General features: G+C 33.0%; 1 long non-coding RNA gene across 1 annotated transcript; it reads right to left on the bottom strand.

Annotated features, from left to right (window-relative positions):
• Positions 1 to 3: 3 nt before the first annotated feature.
• On the bottom strand, positions 4 to 1,483 carry LOC137816873 (uncharacterized). Its single transcript, XR_011081897.1, has 3 exons — positions 1,331 to 1,483; positions 293 to 368; positions 4 to 80 (listed from the first exon to the last, which is right to left on the bottom strand). It is a non-coding gene; the product is annotated as an uncharacterized lncRNA (long non-coding RNA).
• Between the last annotated feature and the right edge of the window lie 19,694 nt (positions 1,484 to 21,177).

Genomic DNA, 21,177 nt, shown 5'->3' with positions numbered 1-21,177 from the left:
TACCTTGGACAAACCCGACTCTGATCTGGAAAATAAGCAAATAAAAAATCGCCAAATTTATTTTCTAACGTTTTCTCAACCTACAACCATAAAAAACCATTTCATGAGTAAAGATCCAAAAATAAAATTACAGAATTTGTGAACGTGAACATAAACTGTGCATGGAGAAAAATATTCACAATTGCCAAATACAACATAACAACAAAGTTAGAATTTTAGATCAACAAATTCCAAGTCTTGAGCGAAAACAGATGTCACACCTGATGAATATGAACATTAGAAGTACACTCACAGTATGATTTAAAACGCGTCCAATAGTCTCAAAGGAGGCCTTTCCATTCAGTTAACCCAGCGGAAACATTATCAAGCTGGATCAAAGAAACATAAGATAAGAAATACAAACAATAATATGCTGATAACAATAATATGCAAATAATAAGACAAGGGTTTGAGTTGTTGTTGGGAGATTAATACACTACTGTAGAATGAAAAGTAGCCTAAACATGAAGAAAAAACCTAAGAAATGAAAAAATTAACAAAGGGGTGGAAGACTAGACCTTTAGTCTTCAAAGAAAAACCCCTTTGAACTTACTTATACACAATCTGGAAATGAATTTCAAAGGGCTTGGGAATTTGAAATAAAGAATAGACAAAATTAATGGTGCATCACAGTACATGAAAAGCATTACAAGGTCATTCAGATATTGGGCATATCTGGTAAGACATATACTTTCTATTGTTTTTCTAGATAAATAAAATGATATAATTGGGAAAAAATGTAATCACAAACCTTGGACCCATGTAATAAGTAAGCAAGTAGAGATGTTAAGAAAATCAGGAGAGCAAGAAACCCAAAATCCCAGAGCTGATGACTGTGGCTTAGTTGTGTATTTCAACAAAACTACAGCCCCACTAAGCTCGACAATCTGAATGGTGAAAAGAGATAAGGCCAGCATTAGCAAAGGAAAATATATTGTTAACAATAGAAATCTGATTTCTAATGCAACTGTCCCAACGATTCTTTTGGGTGATGTTGAAGTAGCACAAAAAATTAAATATTTTGTCAAACTGAGGGTCTCAAATTATAATTGTGCAGACAGCAGGATGTTAAAGAGAAAAACCTTTTTGGTTTATGCCAATGTGAAGAGACTATATAGTACCAAAGTAGGATTGTGGGACAAAGCAAACTATGTACAAAACCCATTATTTGTAGAGTGACTTTGACCTCTAAGACCAAAATAAACAAGTACACTAAAAGGAATAAAATCCAAAGAAACGTCTAACCCCAAATAACTCAATATTTGCATTATTTAGGGAAAAAGATGACTACCTAGAATCTGGACGAGAAAGAAGACCTTGGATTAGCTAAAAATCAAATTCTGTCTGCAGGAATATAACAAACCAATAAATCAATTAAGTAAAAATCACAAGAATGAGAAAGCTGAAGGTGAAACATAGAATTGAAACATTTTATTACATTATAGTGGTATGTAACTGAACGTAGAATTAAACACTTTTGAATAAGGATCAAAACATTTCTTTTATGATAAAAAGAATGCATACCAGGTTTAGATCGGTCTTCTTCTTGCATAGCTTCTAATTTTATTCTGATCTCCTTTGCATGAACAATGATTACTGTAATCTGCCTCTGCATCATAGGAGATATTAATGTGTTTTTTTGTTTTTTTTTCTGTCATATGTGTACGTAAATTTAACATAATTATTTCCTTTCCTTTTTCATAAACCACGCGCAAAAAACACCATGTGAGTTTTCAATCTATAATCTCTCTCACAGACCAATTTTAGATATTAGAGGAAAGTTATTAAGCTGCACATCAATTGTAACAAACATGTCAATCTCTATCAGTATCTACTATTAAAGACGACAACACTAAAATAGCCATTAACATCTTTAACAAGAAACTCTGTTTCAAATTATAGAGAAACACATTTTCCATATATGGTTGAACGCAATTCTCCATAACTACCCCCATTCCTCAAATAATAGAGACAAAAATTAACTGAATACCAATGTGGAATTAATAAACTAGTTATATTTTGAGCTTGTTTTGTATTTTAGGTGAATGCAAGAAAAAGTGTATATAAACAGACTCTTAATCCCTGCATTCAACCATGGATAATTACCCATGGATTTAACAAACCAATAAATCAATTAAGTAAAAATCACAAGAATGAGAAAGCTGAAGGTGAAACATAGAATTGAAACATTTTATTACATTATAGTGGTATGTAACTGAACGTAGAATTGAATCCAAGAGAAAGCTGAAGGAAGGAAACCCAATTGGGAATTCCGAACAGAGAAAAAACAGAATACTGAACATAGAAGGAAGTACAGGTAAGGGAATATGTGCTTGCTTATTATAGGTATTATTTATAGGAAGGAAACCCAAACGGTGGAAGCGGTGAGCCACCGCATCGCACCGCCGCATCGCACCGCTCACCTCTCTAAACTCACTTTAAATGTTAAGTAATCCAACTGAACATTATCGTACACTAAATCAAAGAAAAAAAATTCAATACCTTTGAATAAGCCTCTGTAAATCGTCCTTGAAACGTCTGCGCTTCAGGCCACGACGACGACCACGACGACGCTTTCCATTGGGTTTTCACGAAATTTTCGAAGTCACCATTCAAGATTTAGGTTTACAATCACGAACACCAGATTAGGGCTTTTGGTTTCACAAATTGAAACCAAAAATTGGGGATTTCAGTGTAGATTTCGGAAGACACGAATTTGGGTTGAAATCTTCGAATGAAACAGAGACTGGGAGAGAAAAAACGGGAACTTCAAAGTTTCATTCTTTGGGCGTTTTGGAGCTTCGAAGGTGTTACAGTTTCGGTTTCTCACATTCTCACGGTTTGGTTTAGGATTTCAGAACCTCCATTGACGTTTTCAAACAAAAACTCGTGTTTCAGTTTAGGAAACCTGTTTCAGTCAAGGGAGCAAGAGTGTGAGAGTGTTTGAGAGGTGAGTGGAGAGGAATGTTCCTCAGAAAGAAACCAACATATTTTTTAAAAAAAAAATAAATTACTTTAAAATACATTAAAAACTTTCCCACCACTTTAACTTTCGTACGTAAAGTCCTTTCTCCCCTTTTTATGTAGAATAACATTACCTACGAAATTTTTGGTAGGTAAAAACCTATTTACATACCAAAAAAAGTTCATGGGTAATTATCCATGGGTAATACAGGTTTTTCTTGTAGTGGATATTTAAAATCTTAATTAAAAGATAACTATTGGTCATTCAAAATTCAAAATAAAACCGATGGCGTTCTCCTAATCTATTTTTTTATTAACATATAAATAAATGGGTTGGGTCTAAAATATATATTTTTTTTTTGTATTTATACTACTGTAGTTAACTCTTGTTGCTCCAAAATACGTGGGGTGTTTTGAAGCCTCTTTTCATTCAAGGTTGAGTTACAATACAACTATCTCTATCTTCTGTAGAAACTTGACGACCAAAATGAAGTTGGAAGTTAATTTGTTATTTGAACCTTAATTATGCTATCTTGAAATTGGTCTGACAAATGTTTATGGATGTTGCACACTGCACAACATGCAATTGGGTATGTACCATGGGATCAGTACAATGGAAAAAAGGCTAGCATAAACGTTTGGGAACCCCAAATGTGGGTCATTTCTCGTTCATTTGGGGATGATCTCAACACCATTGAAGTTGGTTCCCAGATATGTGATGACTTTTCTACAACAAGTGCACCACGTTGTCAAAAGTAATAGTTTGTTCCTAAGAACGAATATCGAACTCACAAGAAACAGTTGAATAATCAAGTAACAGATTAACTAAATATAAAACAAAATAATAAAAGTTTGTTGAGAGTTGTTATGATGACAATGATTAATAAGAAAACTAGTTAAAGAGTTTGTTGCTTCAATTGGAAAATTAGGAATTGGGGTTCATCTTTCTCACTCTTTTGTATTTTGATTAGCATGACAATATTGTGTCCTTTGATTGATATTGATGCCCGTATAAAAATCATTTATATTGATTCCTCGCATATAAAATTATTAAGATGCTTATTAAACATCAATTCCTCGCATATTTATAAAAACAATTTATCATTAAGATTAAGATTAGACGTTGATAGCAATTAACATTTCAAATCTATTCCTAGCATTCAAATATGTTAAGCATTATCGTTTGGGTCAAAACCTTAGAAGTACTTTCCAATCAAATCTAAGTTTCGAGATCATGGAAAACCAAGCATTGCAAACAAAGCAATAATACTAATCATCAATAAAGAACAAAATATTAAGTTTAGATATCACCTCAATACATAAGAGTTTGAACAGATTACTCTCAATCCCAAAGGGTAGAATTAGCCACACATGGTGACTATTACACATATGGAGAGCATGAAAAGAAGATTTAGGATGTTTCTCCTTGACAACTGCCTCCTCTAGTGTTTCTCACACCTCTTATTCCCCCAATTGGGTTACAATTCACTCAATGGTGTTTTCCGCTCAATCTTTCACACTAGGGTTGTGCCTTAAGGCCCCTATTTGATATGATTCCAATAGCTAGATATAGATGATTCTTTTACATTTTATGGAATCAACTTGAGTTGGAGAATGAATAGGCACTTTTAATAGAATTGGATCAATGTTCTATGTTCAAAGAACTCACCAAAACTTGCACCAAACACCAAACTCACATAGAAGACCCATTTCTTGCCAATTGAACCGATTAAAAGATGTAAGAATATAAAAGCACCGATTGAAAAGCTTAGAAACTGAAATGCACCGAACAAATTAAGAGGAATTGAAGAAGAACCAAATGAAACCAGCCAAAGAGAAGAAGAACCGAACCAAAACTAGAATTAAGCTAAAGCACCGAAGGAAATTGCAAGAAAAGGAACCTAAGACATGTTTAAGCTTCGTATGAACATGGAAATGAAATGAAAAGATGGAGAAGAGAGGAACTTATGAGAATGAAGAGCTTGGTTGATGGTCACGCCACTTGAAGTGTGAAGGCTCCAAGATAAGTGAGCTATGCCGCCACTTGAGAGAACCAAGGCACTCAAGATGAGACAAGGAAGAGGAGAAGACAAGTTCTCACACACTCAATCACCAATTTGGGAGAGTTTTGCTATATCAATTCTCAAATCTACATTATGAAGGACCTAAGCCCTCCTTTTATAGGAGCAAGGGCCGGTCATTTACAAAGCTTACTCTATAAGATACCCAAAAGACTCCTACCTCACGCCCCCTACTAAGCTCACTCCCCAAGCTTCTAGAATTTTCTAAACTAAAGCCTAAAGATGCTTTTACAAAAGAGGTGTCTAATGTTTCCCTCTAAGCACCTTTTAAAACAAAATATATTATAAAAAGAGAAAACAACCTTCCACTATTTCCTAATTCCTTGAACTTGCTCCTTGTAAGCGTATGAGGTGGGCTAATGACTTCTTGAGCGTCTACAACTTGGGCCTCTACCTCTTCTTGTCCTTGATTATTGGCTTCTATTTCTTCTTGATCTTGATCTCCATCATACTCCCCGAGTTGGAGAGAATTTGACCACGAATTCTAGAGACCTACAGAAAAAGGAGTTAGATCACTGATATTAAAAGTATGACTACCAAGGTATGTATCAGGCATACCTAACTCATAAGCATTGTTATTAATCCTCTTTAGGACTTGGAAAGGTCCATCTCCACGAGGCATTAGTTTGGACTTCCTTTGAGTAGAAAAACGATCCTTCCTCAAGTGAAGCCAAACCCAATCACCCTCATCAAATAACAATGATTTTCTCCTTTTGTTGGCAAGTTCAACATACTTGCCAACCTTCTTCTCAATTCTCAACTTGATGTCTTTATGCAAATTTTTCAAAAAAGAAGCCTTTTCATCCCCATCTTTGCACAAGACATCATAAAGTATGGGAATAGGAAGAACATCAAGAGGTGTTAAGGGATTAAACCCATAGACAACCTCAAAAGGAGAATGTGAGGTGGTAGAATTTACTACACGGTTATAAGCAAATTCAACATGGGGTAGTAAATTCTCCCATACTCTAGGATTCCCGGTAAGAAAGCATCGCAACATTTGTCCCAAAGTTCTATTTACCACTTCGGTTTGACCATCGGTTTGTGGGTGACAAGTGGTAGAAAATAAAAGTTTAATACCAAGCTTACCCCACAAGGTCTTCCAAAAGTGACTCAAGAACTTGGAATCTCTATCGGACACAATAGTTCTAGGAATCCCATGCAAACGAACCACTTCTTGAAAGAAGAGGTTTGCAATATGACATGCATCATCCACTTTGTGGCAAGGAATAAAGTGAGCCATCTTTGAAAAACGATCCACTACCACAAAAATGGAATCCTTTTTCTTTGATGTCTTGGGTAATCCTAAGATGAAATCCATAGATATGTCAACCCAAGGCATTGAAGGGATAGGGAGAGGAGTATATAAACCATGGGGATGCATTCTAGATTTAGCTTTGCGGCAAGCTATGCATTTTTCACACAAACTATGAACATGTTTATGCATATGAGGCCAATAGAAATGTTCATGCAACACATCCAAAGTTTTTGCAACCCCAAAGTGACCCATTAAACCTCCCTCATGTGTTTCTCTAACAAGAGATAATCTAATTGAGCTTTGAGGGACACAAAGACGTTTTCCTTTAAAAAGAAAGCCATCTTGTATAAAAAAATCTTTGTGTCCTCCTTTGATACACTCTTGATAGATAAGAGAAAAATCAAGGTCATCATGATAAAGATCCTTAATGTGATCAAAGCCAAGAAATTGAGAACCCAAAAGATTTAGCAAAGCATATCGTCTAGAAAGTGCATCGGCCACAATATTAATTTTGCCTTGTTTATGCTTGATCACATAAGGAAATTGCTCAAGGAATTCCACCCACTTAGCATGCCTCTTGTTAAGTTTGTTTTGGCTTTTCAAATATTTAAGAGATTCATGATCACTATGAATCACAAACTCTTTAGGAAAAAGATAATGTTGCCAAGTAAACAAAGCTCTAACAAGTGCATATAATTCTTTATCATAAGTGGAATAGTTGAGATGATTCCCCTTCAATTTCTCACTAAAATAAGCTATGGGGTGGCCCTCTTGAAGGAGAACAGCCCCAATGCCTATACTTGAAGCATCACACTCAATCTCAAATGTTTTAGCAAAATTAGGAAGGGCTAAAATGGGAGCATTAGTCAATTTTTCTTTTAAAACATCAAAAGCTTTTTGTTGTGCTTCTCCCCATTGAAAAATCACATCCTTTTTCACTATATCATTGAGAGGTGCAGCTATTGTACCAAAGTTAGGTACAAATCTTCTATAAAAAGAAGCAAGTCCATGAAAACTTCGGACTTCATTCATAGTAGTAGGTGTAGGCCAATTTTGAATGGCCACCACCTTAGCTTGATCCACATGGACCCCTTTGCTACTCACAACAAACCCTAGGAATTCTATAAGATCAAGTGCAAACATACATTTAGCAAGGTTAGCATACAAGTGTTCATTCCTAAGGGTTTCTAAGACTTGTCTAACATGCATCCTATGGTCATTCAAAGATAAGCTATAAATGAGGATATCATCAAAATAAACAACAACAAACTTACCAATGAAAGCTCTTAGAACATGATGCATGAGGCGCATGAAAGTACTTGGAGCATTAGTTAAACCAAAGGGCATAACTAACCACTCATATAAACCAAAGTTGGTCTTAAAGGCCGTCTTCCATTCATCACCCGGTTTTATACGGATTTGATTGTAGCCGCTTTTAAGATCAATCTTTGTAAAAAATTTGGAACCATGCAATTCATCCAACAAATCATCAAGCCTGGGTATGGGATGCCTATACTTAATTGTAATGTTATTGATAGCCCTACAATCCGAACACATCCTCCATGTGCCATCTTTCTTAGGGACAAGGATAATAGGCATAGCACAAGGGCTCATGCTATCTTGAACCCAACCTTTTTTCAATTAAAGCCTCAATTTGTTGGCGAATTTCCTTGGTTTCACTTGGATTGGTCCTATAGGCCGGGCGATTGGGTAAAGAAGATCCCGGAATCAAATCAATTTGGTGCTCAATCCCTCTCAAAGGTGGAAGGCCTTTTGGAGGATCTTGAAACACATCTTGAAACTCCTTTACCAAATTATCCAAGCAATGAGGACTATCAACAAGTGGTTCTAACTTAAGAGGTCTAGGGATAGCTAAGAATATAGGATTGTGAGCCACTATCTCCCTTTGGACCTCATGCCTAGACACAAGAAGCGTAGGCTTAGGACTTGTAACTTTCTCACTCTCCCTTTTTTTTCATAAGAATTTGGTCCTCATGGACTTCTCTTGGAGAGAGAGATTTCAAAGTAACCTTGTGACCATGGAAATCAAAAGAAAGTTTGTTGGTAAAGCCATCATGAAAAACTTTTCTATCATATTGCCAAGGCCTTCCCAAAAGAACATGTGTTGCTTCCATGGGCACAACATCACATAATACCTCATCTTTGTATTTTCCAATAGAGAAATGGATGAGGACTTGCTTATTCACAATAATTTCGCCTACTTCACTAAGCCATTGCAATTTGTAGGGCTTTGTATGAGAGATAGTAGGCAATCCAAGCTTATCTACTACTCTTATACTAGCCACATTAGCACAACTACCCCCATCCACTATTAAGGAACAAATGTTGTTTTGAATAAGACATCTTGTATGGAAAATATTTTCCCTTTGACTTTCATCAAAAGGTTGTGAAACTTCTCCAAGAAGTTTTCTCACAACTAACAAATCTCCTTCAAGTGGACTCTCACTCTCATTCTCACTAGATGCTCTAGAATGTGAAGAATGCCTAGGTGAATCCGAATCATGCTCACTCATGACAATGCCATTATGCACAAACATATTCCTTTTAGAAGGACAATTAGCCGCAATGTGACCATAACCCATACACTTAAAGCATTTCTTACTAGACGATTTAGTTGGAGATTTAGGAATAGAAGTAGAAGGCTTAGATTCCTTAGGTTTGAAAGAAGAATCTTTAGAAGGAAATTTTGAAAAAGATTTTTTATTTTTCCAAGAATTGTTGTAGTAACCATCATTTGGAGCATTTTTAAAAGCATTTTTCTTTGCAAGTTGGGCTTCCACCTTCATTGCAAGATGAACCAAAGAACCCAATGATGAATACTCTTGAAGCTCAACAATATCTTGAATATCCTTCCTTAGACCACTCACAAACCTAGCTATCATAGCTTCCTCACTCTCACACATATCTATCTTAAGCAAAAGCATTTCTAATTCTTTGAAATAAGCATACACACTTAGCGTGCCTTGTTGAAACCGTTGGAGTCTCAACATGAGGTCTTTCCTAAAGTTTGGTGGCACAAACCTAAGGCGCATTTGATCCTTTAAAGAGTCCCAAGAGTCCACGGGAGGACCCTTGTGATAGATAATGTCCTTTATAACACTATGCCACCATTTCATGGCATAATCACTAAACTCTAAGGAGGCTAGCTTAACTTTGTGGTCATCATGGACCTCATGGACATCAAAGATTTGTTCACATTTAGCCTCCCAATCTAGGTACACATTAGGATCACTATCCCCATTAAAACTAGGAATTTTGACCAAAGGAAGCTTAGCCTTGGAGTCTTGGTGAAAGCCATCTTCACGGTGATGTCTATCTCCATGAGCATGAGGTCTATAGCCATGAAAGTGGGGATGAGGTCTCCTTCTTCTATGTTCCTCTTCACGGCCATGGTCATTTGAAGAACCTCTAGATGAAGGTCTATGAGAATGACGCTCTCCATGGATAGAATGAGAGGACCGAGGTTGCTTCATGTCAATTCTTTGCAATTTTTCCTCCAACCGTCTAATAGCTTCATCTTGGAGAGTAATGGTTCATTTTGCTTCTTTTAATTCACCAAGAACAGAAGCTTTACTAGGAGAATGTTGTTTGTAAGAATCACCACTGGAATATGAAGCCATTTATAAAAGAAAAGAGCAAACAAAACAGCAAACAATGTTAAGAAAACAAGGTTAGCAAAAAGAAATTGGAGCAAAATGCCGAAGTGAAGTGTCACTTAAAACACTCCAAAGAAGGAATACTCCCCTTTACCAATCTGATCTTGAGACCTTTTGTAATCTCAAATGAAAGATGCCAAAGCAAGAGCACACAATCTCAAAAAAAATCACCACAAAACCAATGAACAATGAAAGACAAACAAGAAAAGGTATAAACAAGAAAAGGCTATATCAAAAGGAATACAAGATATATGACAAACTCAAAGAGTAATGAAGAAAAGACAAGCAAGAAAATAAGGTACTCAATGAAAAAGAAGGCACACAAAAGAGACCTAAAGAAAAGCACTAGAGTAGATGAAGAAAACAAAAACAGAACTACTGAAAAATATTTGTGTGCAAACTGTGCTTGATGTTCACCGATTTATCTGGAATGATATAAAGCGAACTGGATTATGAATTTTAACCACAGAAAGTTCAAGATCTTAGCTCAACAATGGCACTGGAATTACTTAAAAACAGTAAGCCAATTAATTGAGATAAATTTTCTAAAATCGCTGCCAGATTACTGTATTTTTTTCGGCAGAATTGCACACTTTTTGTTTTTGATTTATCATTTTTTTTGTACTTTGAATTTTGAAGTACTTCTTTTTTCTATTCTTTTATAACACTTTGATGAACACAAATCCAGAATTTCAGAATATTCCAGTAAGTAAATCAATTGCAATAAGGCAAAACAGTTTAGCATATTTTCTGGAAAACAGAGGAATCCTAATAGGAATGAAAAACATAATTAAGAACTAGCAAAGACATAATAGAAGTGATGTAAAAGAACTTTTATAGATCTAAAATACAAGTATGAACTCAATACGAAAAATAAAATGCATCAAAAGACATAATAGAAGTGATGTAAAAGAACTTTTATAGATCTAAAATACAAGTATGAACTCAATACTAAAAATAAAATGCATCAAAAGATCAAGAAACAAGTTCAGAAAAACTGTATTACACCAAAGCAAGAAACAAAAAATACAATAAAAGGACTACAAGAAGTGATGACATTCTTGGAAAAACATGACTATGACAAAACTTGTATGGATTCAAAAAGGAAAAGACACAAACACATGATAGGCACAATTAAGAAAACAGCAATAAAACTCAAAATTAAGCCTAAAAACAAAAAGATAAACAACAAGAATTATAGAGCTCTTGAATTAAAAGTGCAATACAACTCAAAATTAAACAAGAACAAACCTAAACTCTAGATACCACATGATATGATTCCAATAGCTAGATATAGATGATTCTTTGACATTTTATGGAATCAACTTGAGTTGGAGAATGAATAGGCACTTTTAATAGAATTGGATCAATGTTCTATGTTTCAAGAACTCACCAAAACTTGCACCAAACATCAAACTCACATAGAAGACCCATTTCTTGCCAATTGAACCGATTAAAAGAGGTAAGAATATAAAAGCACCGATTAAAAAGCTTAGAAACTGAAATGCACCGAACAAATTAAGAGGACTTGAAGAAGAACCGAACCAAAACTAGAATTAAGCTAAAGCACCGAATGAAATTGCAAGAAAAGGAACCTAAGACATGTTTAAGCTTCGTATGAACATGGAAATGAAATGAAAAGATGGAGAAGAGAGGAACTTATGAGAATGAAGAGCTTGATTGATGGTCACGCCACTTGAAGTGTGAAGGCTCCAAGATAAGTGAGCAATGCCGCCACTTGAGAGAACAAAGGCACTCAAGATGAGACAAGGAAGAGGAGAAGACAAGTTCTCACACACTCAATCACCAATTTGGGAGAGTTTTGCTATATCAATTCTCAAATCTACGTTATGAAGGACCTAAGCCCTCATTTTATAGGAGCAAGGGCCGGTCATTTACAAAGCTTACTCTATAAGCTACCCAAAAGACTCCTACCTCACGCCCCCTACTAAGCTCACTCCCCAAGCTTCTAGAATTTCCTAAACTAAAGCCTAAAGATGCTTTTACAAAAGAGGTGTCTAATGTTTCCCTCTAAGCACCTTTTAAAACAAAAGATATTATAAAAAGAGAAAACAACCTTCCACTATTTCCTAATTCCTTGAACTTGCTCCTTGTAAGCCTATGAGGTGGGCTAATGACTTCTTGAGCGTCTACAACTTAGGCCTCTACCTCTTCTTGTCCTTGATTATTGGCTTCTATTTCTTCTTGTCCTTGATTATTGGCTTCTATTTCTTCTTGATCTTGATCTCCATCACTATTTAACCTAAATTGTTGGGCTTAAGTGAATTATCGTTTGGGCGCTAATGAGCTCGCTTGGGCGAGTAAAACGTAAAAAGGCCCAACGTTACTGGCAGTATCTAGCTCAAGCGAGATTGAGCTCGCTTGAGCAAGATCTACTGGCGGCATCTTGGCTTTTTGTGAGTTTAGACAGCTTTGGTGAGTTTTAATGCATTCCAACTTTATCGGTTTAGCCTTGTATATTTTCCATTTGCCCAATTATCTCTATTCTTCCCTAAAAACCTGAAATTAACACAAATTTGGGAATAAATCATTCTTGTTTAAATTAAAATCATAAAATATGTTAAAAGGTATAAATTCATAAATTAGGAGTTATTTTATCAATTAATATTCATAAGTGCCTATATTTTAATATAAAATATTACTAAAATTTGACACTTATCAGCATGTTGCTATCATTACTTCCTCTTGATGAATTCTTCATTTACTTTGTACTATTTATTTTCTTGATCTGTTCAACTTTTTCCATTTGGTTAAGCATTATTGAATAGGTTCTTAGGTAGTACTGTAAGAAGTTATAATGCATTTCGTATTAGTTACTATGAGTTATTTTATGATGATGAAATTTGGATTAGAGGTGGTTAGTTATTTGGATAAGTATTGATTGTGTTAGCATTATTGTATATAGCTCATCACTTTTAATATTATTCAATTTGATAAATTTCATTGATTTTGTTCTAAACTAGGTTGCTATGTTGACATCACAAGTCAATGAAATGAAGACAGTGATGACTTTTTTTTGTGAAAAACTATCCAAGAGAGTTGACTCATGATTTTTTATGTTTCATGCATCACCGGTAATATTTAAATCTTGATTAAATTAATATATATATATATATTATATTATAATTAGAATGCTACGAATTATAACTATTTTTATATATTAAGCATCCGATTAAGAAAATGTTTCTAACGATGAAACAAATTATCAACATCAAGAACCATAGCTGGAGGATTTTATATAGATTTTTTTAACATGTCTATTTTTATGACTAAGAAAAAATGGTATTTTTATTATTTACTTTCTAAGGTTTTCTAAGTTTTAGTTCTTTGTGTGCACTTTTTTGTTTGTATGGTGCACTTTTGCTCTTATTGTGGTCATTCGCAACCCTGTTACTACATGTTATTTTTTTCAATTTTGTATGCAGTAGAATATGAAGAAAAAAATAACTATATGGCATTGACAATATAGACATACCAATTCAAAAATAGTTTGGAAACAAACTAACAAACATGTCTACAACATTATTAATAGAGTTTAGAACGAACCTAGATTATGAACATTACAAATATTTTAAGGTTTATGCCACTTAACATGAATTCATATGTTCTAATTATTTAATATCAATTCCAAGATGTAAGGATAGTGTTTTTACCTGTAATTAAGGCTAATGTCTGATGAAGTGACCTTTCCAATCCAACAACTTTGGGTGGGAAAAGATAAGATATGAATGACGGATGAGATAAAGTTTCTTGGATAAAGTGCAAAACCACTTATTTATCTTAAATTTTCATATTTTATATTCCTTTTTATTTTACAATACAAATTTAATAAACTTTATATAAAGTAATAATAAATTATAGTAGAATTATTGCTATGTATTTTAACCTTGTATTACAGATAAATAAACATGAGAAACCAAAAACATTGTTTTAGAGAATGTGATACCCATATTTGCTCATTTTTTTCTGTATTTAGAACTACTCAAACATATTCATTCTCGGTAAAATGTTGGTGTTTTTGTCAATTTGAGCTATTTTTTAAAGGACACATTGATGTGAATTTATTATTCTTTTTTGGAATATAAACTGCCGGTGGTAATTTACCAATGAATTAATGTATTTTTTAGAATTTTTTTAAAAGTTTGGGTCATTATTTGTCACTTATTTTTTATATATACGTCATATTTGAAAAATCTTGAAATTAGGGGGTTTTGAAACTACTGGAAGTAACATGGGTTTCAAAACTGTCAAGTATAATGACAGTTTCAAAATCGTCAAGAATAACGGGAGTTTCAAAAATCGTCAGGAATAACAGGGATTTCAAAATCGATGGAAAGTAGTTATTTTCTAGGAGTTCGTGAAAATCGTTGGTAATATGATAACAATGTGGATCTTTCAAAAAAATGACAAATGACAAATAACATATATTTAATGAGAATTAAAACCACTATAAAATATTAAAAAATAATTCTGTTAAAAATACATTAATGATGATACTTTTCTTTCTATTGTCGTGAAATCGTCAAAAACTCTCTGGATATTATGTATTATACACATGTCTTTCATCCAAGAAAATAAACTTGTTGAGTGTGGAATATCATTTATGATTTACCAAAAGTTTCATGGATTTTCTTCGATCATCATCTGGTTTTGTCCAACTTTAATTCAGGTACTAATTACTGTTGTAAACTTAATCATAAAAAAAAACTGAAAATTAATTATTAATCTCAAGTCTTCACAACAATTTTAGTTTATGAAATTTGTTATGGGTGAAAAGTTTTTTAATTCAGTTAAAGTAACAATTTTAATATTAGGTGAGTGATTAAAAAATTATAATTGAAAATTTAATAATTTACGGAAAAAAATTATTTTGATTTATTTAAAAATTGAAATAACTTTATTTTGGGATATGAATTGAATCGAATTTATAGGTAACAAATTGATGAAATTAGGTATATAGATGCATGTGCATTGGTGCACGCTACATATTGTCCTATGCTCATTTTGGATGTGTAAATGAAAACAGAGAGTATGTATGCTGTTTGGAGTTTGAAGATAGATAGGAACATCAAATCAAATTGTTAGGTTCTTGATTTAGATGAATTGAAAGAACTGAGAAAACAGAAATACTAGTATTTTAAAGTATTAAAAATATTGGATAATAACTTCTCGTTATTAAGACATTATCTCTCCTGAAATAAAATATAATAAAAAATACACTACAAGAAAATCATCAAATATAAACTAATTTTTAGAAACTAAAATAATTAGTTGCAATAGTAACTAAATTAGAGACTATTTTAGAAACTAACAAAAATTTTAGTTTCTAAATTAGTTTCTATTATTGTTAAATAGTTTCTAAATTAGTATCTAATTAGCTACCAAAACTTTAACTACCAATTATTTAATTCTAAATTTGGTAGCAAAAACTTTGGTTGCTAATTAGATATCAATTTAGAAACCATTTAACAATAATAAAAACTAATTTAGAAACCAAACATTTATTTAGTCCCTAAAATGGTCTCTAATTTAGTCACTTTAGCAACTAATTATTTTTGGTTTCTAAAATTGGTTTCTAATTCAAGATTTTCTTGTAGTGATATAACATGTTATTAAAAATTTAGATTAAAAAGTGGAATTAATTAAAGATATTTATTAGTATAAATAATTAAAATATATAAGACAATTTCAACCATATTGCAAAATGATAGATTTGATATATGAAGTCAGTTCACTCTCACTATGTTCAGAACTTTGATGATCAACCACAGTCTTGATTTCATCATTTTGTAAGATATTCATTAATATGTTTGTCTTCAATTTAGTTAACTAATTCAAAATTTTATATTTCAAGTTCACTATGTTTTTTTTTATATGTATTACTTCATTCATTGATTCCATTATAATACTCAATTTATTTTATTTATGTTTATTATTTTCACAGGTTTTTCCAATTCACATTCCAATATCATATTTGTAGCAATCTTATGTATCAAAAATTTAATTTTTCATTCTTAGTTCATCTTATGTTTATGTCAACTTACACTACATTCTTTACTACTTTTAGTCAATTAAAACCATAAACAACGTGTTCTACTCCAATTTCAAGTCACATTTTCCTTTACAATTGGTATACTGAAATTAACTTTTCATTAAGTATTGGATTCACATTGAAACCAATGTCAAGTGTTATAATTGAACTTCCATATTGATTACAAATTCAAATTTGGATTGGCCGTTAAAAAGATTTGTAGTAGCTATACATGAAATTTCATTTTCATTGCAAATTGATATTTAGATTGGTTGTCTAAAAAAATTGTTTGTACTTGAAATTCCATTTTGATTCCATGTTGATATTTGGATTGATTGTTGCAAAAAAAACTAGAGGTGTTATAATGAAATACTTAATATTTTATCTATTTTTATTTAGAGCATGTGTTGGCTCAAAATACTGAGAATAGTTACACTAATGCCAAGAATATATGTCTTTTTTCTATTTTCGTAGCAGAATAGAAATTCCTACATGCATGAGCAAGCAGAGAGGACAAATTGTGAAATGCAACATGTTGTCCATAACTAAAATAGCTTCATAAAAAAGAGAAGCCAATGAAATACTTCTTGAGTGTTGAGTGGAGATTGATAGAAGGCAACGAAATACTTGTAGATTTGTGAAAGAAGCACCGAATGGTTATGGGAGTTTATGGGTGTGGGTGTCAGTGGGAGTGTTCTTAGGTGCAAGGGCCAAGGAAGAGGTTAGGCCACCTTCCTTGAGTTTCTAAAATGAAAATGAGCATCATAGAAGAGAGACTTAGAGAAGTGTGTTGAGAAATTCAGAAACACAATTTCATATAACAATCAAGTCTAAGAAATTTACAAGAAAAACTCTCTACTTATAGAGCCTTGAGTTTCCTAAGATGACCGACCATTGGAGCTCTAAACAACTATGCATTGATGGAGTGACATGTGGCAACTTCAAATCCTCTCCATTGGTGGACTATCATGTGGGAATCCATGTCTTGAAGGCACTCTCCAATAGCATGAGGATTGGTACAAAGGAGAGGAAAAGACATTGGAAGAGGCGCCCCATGTGTATGCTTCCACAAGGAGTTGAATGGTCACCTTTGGAGAAAGGAAGGAAGGAAGTGGAGTCTACATGGATGCTTAGGTGACATCATGTAGGATGTCATGTGGACGTCCCTTTTGGCCTTCTAAAGCCCAAAATCCTACACTATCTTGGCCTAGAATACAAGACCCAAAATACTATTATATTATTTACAAATGTATACAATGTTGAAGATGGTTGCTGCCCCTTCAAGACATGTGTTTGATGAAGCCATTTGTGTAAATTTCATGTGTATTTACATTTGCTTTAAGAATGTCTTAGGTATAGCTTAGAGGTTGTTTAGAGTAGGCTTTTTGCTAGGTAACTCACCTCTTAATTCCTAACCATGTGATAAGAGCAAGCACAAGTTTTCTGAAACTGTTTTTCACATGTTTTGCAAAAACACCCTTACTACATAAAAAATAAATCTGTTCTTTTCTAAATGAATAGATTCTTTTTTTAAACTGATGCTTTGACTAAGGCCTTTGAAAATCAGGTTTTGTGCATCAAGTATTTTGACTAAGTCTTCACTCTCTCAAAACGACTGCGTTTTACTTGTTAAGAAGTTTCTGTTATCGTTTTGAAAATAAATTTGTTCATCTGTAAATGAATGGATTCTTTTTAAACTGGTGTCATGTTTATCTTAAAAGTTTTTTTCGGTTTGTCCTTGCACCAGAGTGTTTGACTAAGTCTCCTTCACATAACAAATTCTCTAACTGCTTTTGAAAATAAATCTGTTCATTTTATTTTCAAACTGTTCTTTTTATAACAGCTTTAACTGTTTTTTGAAAATTTGTTATAAGTTGTTTTTCTATAAAAAGAAAGCTTGTTCTTGCGTTTAAAAGTGAATCATACAATTGAGAAAACAAGTTTTACAACAGAGAATTAAGGATTTACAGAGAATTAGCATGTGTTCTTGAAAGATTTTACAAATCAAAAGTGTGCTTGTTCTTGGTTGGCTCCAAGGCTTGGTTAGAGGTGCTGCTATTGTGTAAGCAATCTGTTCTACTGGTCTAAGGTAGATTTCTGCATCCTCTATCAGGTGTATTCGTTTCATATTTCATTCCTTGTAAAAGTGTGATTGTAAGCTCTTATTGATAGGGTTTCTTGAAGAGTGTGTGCTGAAATAGTGTTTTTCAGCAAGTGTGTCAAGGTTCTTGTAGGGTTCAAGAACATTGGTTGTGTAAGTGTGTTTGGTATGTTTGTTTAGTGGATTTCACCTTGGATTAGGTGAGACTGGATGTAGCTCATTTGAGTGAACCAGTATAACTGTTGTGTGTTCATTTCTCTTCATCCCTGCACTCGGTTTCTTGCTTATCTGTTAATCTGTCTAAAATTGAATTTGTTCAATTAAAAATAAATATGTTCTTTCTGGGCTTGTTCATTCTGTTCTTATTTTCTGGAAAATCAGTTTGGTTTTGTTAAGAAGATATATGAACTGTTAATTACAACTGCAACAGTTTGATTGTGATAGGTTACCCAATTGATTGTCAAGCTAATAATTGAACCTTTATCACTTGCTAAAAAATTGAAGGTCACAGATTTTGTTTTACATAATATCCTCTTAAAATCAGTGTGTGTATAGCTTGCAAATCAATTTGCATAACTTCCAGAATTACTTGACTGGTATAAACGCTTTAATACATAAACAGTGTAAAAATAAATTGTTCATTGCTAAATAAATCAATTTATTTTCTGTGTACTATGATAAAACTTGAATTTGCGCAAAAGTTTTAAAAGGTCAATTCACCCCCCCCCCCCCCCCCTCTTGAACTTTGACACTATTGAACTCAACATACAAGACTAAGGCAAATATTTCTGTTGTAATCTTCAAGTTGATCACATGCTCTTAGTTGAGAGAAAAGGTGACTTTAGCAAGGATGGTTCTCCATCAGGCCTTCCCCCTTGAAAATGATTTGTCCTCAGATTCGGTTCATTTTGACCCACCTTGTCCAAAATTTCAGCATAGTCCACCAAGATCAAATATTCATATGAAAAAATAGCAAACTTCAGAATAATACAAAAGAAGTATAAATATTTTTAAAAGATGAAGTAAGAGTAGAAAAAGAAGCACCTCTCTCAAAATAGAAAATTTTCTTCAAATAACTCCTCACAAGAGTGTTCTAAAGAAGTGAAATGTATTTCAATGTCAGGTTTAGCTTTAGAAAAAGAATTTTCTTTTGAGTTCTTTTCTTTTCCGGTTTTCAAAACTTTAGATTCTAAAATTATTTTTCATTGAAAACAATGTGAGTTTCCATTAAAATTTTATCATCATAAGTTGAAAAGGATTGATAATCAAAAGAAGTTTCAAAACTATGTTTTTCCCTATAATGATCAAAATAGTTTATAGGACACTCAAGAAATAGAGTATATGAATAAAAGATGTGACTTTTTTCCTCTTTTTCTCTTTGTTCTTTTTCTTCTTTCTTTCTAACAAGATTTTGTAGTTTTTCTTCAAACTCTTTTTCTCTTCTAACATATTATTTTTCTCCCTCAATAAATTTATAACCTGTTGTAATAAATTTCTACAAGTCTTGAAAACTAGGTGTAGAAACAATAGGGTCAACAAAACATATCTTTTTATAAGGTCTCTCCCTAGATTGTGGTTCGGAAGGGTAATGCTCCTTCTTGTAATCATTCCTAGGGTATAAGAATCTAGGGTATAGAATTATGTTATTGTGGTTATGGTTTAGGGTTTAGGGACATATAAGGTTCTTTCTTTCCATATATGAAGGCGAAACAAATTTTTTTCTCATGCATGCCTTCAATTCAGTCCAATTTAAAATCTCTGATTTGTGACCAATCCTAACATCATATTGCCTTTGTTTCCATAAAGAGATGGCATGATCTTGTGAGTAACTATGGAAAATCTTGTAAATCCATTTACTTGATGGTTTTCAAAAAATTGATCAACTTTAGCCTCTCATTCTAAATATACCTCAACATTTTTATGCCCACCAAAAGAAGGGAGATTTATTTCAAGCTCAGTGGAATTTTGGAAAGAAGGATCCCTATAATATGTTTGTTATCTATGTGATTCCTCTCTATATATTTATGATCCTCATGCTGAGTCCTAGACCTTTCTCTATCCCTTTCTTGAGAAATCGTAAATTTAGAAAACATTTCTTTTAAATTAGAAATTTCTATTATTTGATTTGCTAGTGTGTCCTGGAAATTATTAAAATATTGAGTATGACGATTACCATGGACACTAGATTGATGTGATGACTCACCCATTGTTGACTTAAAATTGAAAATGCATGGACACATTACTAACATTGGTCTTGCTATTTATGTTGATGTTGTTATGCCAGAAAAAGTTTGGGGTGAAGCTTTTATGGTTGTAGTGAACATAATAAATGTTTTGCCTATTAGTGTTTTAAATGTCAATTCTCCTTACACTATTAAATGTCAATTAAACTCTTGGCCTTGACTACATAAAATACTTTAATCTTGTTGCTGAACTTGTTACTATACATATTGTTCTTGCTTGTGTTGTGTCTTGTAGGTGTCCAATACATTAAATTGATGTAAAAAATGTGTTTCTTAAGAGAGATATACAAGAACAACATATATAGCAGCCTCCAAGATTTTCTATCCAATCCTCAAAAAGTATGCAAACTAAATAAGGCTATTTGTGGTTTTAAAGTAGCTCTTCAGTCCTGGTTTCACAAGCTAAGTAAAACTCTTATTGATTTAGGCTTTTAGGCTACACATAGTGGTTCATCTTTGTTTTAAAAGTTTTTCATCACTTATGTGCTTTACATTCTAATTTATGTGGATGATATTATCATTATTCGAAGTTCATCTTCTGAAATTTCTTCCCTTATATCTACATTGCATGCACGATTTGCTTTGAAAGATCTTGAATGCTTACATTATTGTTCTAGTATTGTAGTTACATGGAATAAGGATGCCATACTTAATCTATCTCATACAAAATACATCAAATAACTTCTTCACAAAGCCAATATGCTTGAAGTTAAAGCACAATCTACTCCTATGATCACTTAGTTACGTCTAACACAAGACAAA

The sequence above is a fragment of the Phaseolus vulgaris genome, unplaced genomic scaffold, assembly GCF_000499845.2.
Source record: "Phaseolus vulgaris cultivar G19833 unplaced genomic scaffold, P. vulgaris v2.0 scaffold_12, whole genome shotgun sequence".
NCBI lineage: Eukaryota > Viridiplantae > Streptophyta > Magnoliopsida > Fabales > Fabaceae > Phaseolus > Phaseolus vulgaris.
The sequence above is the reverse complement of the archived record's forward strand: the minus strand, read 5'-3'. Positions and strand labels throughout refer to the sequence as shown.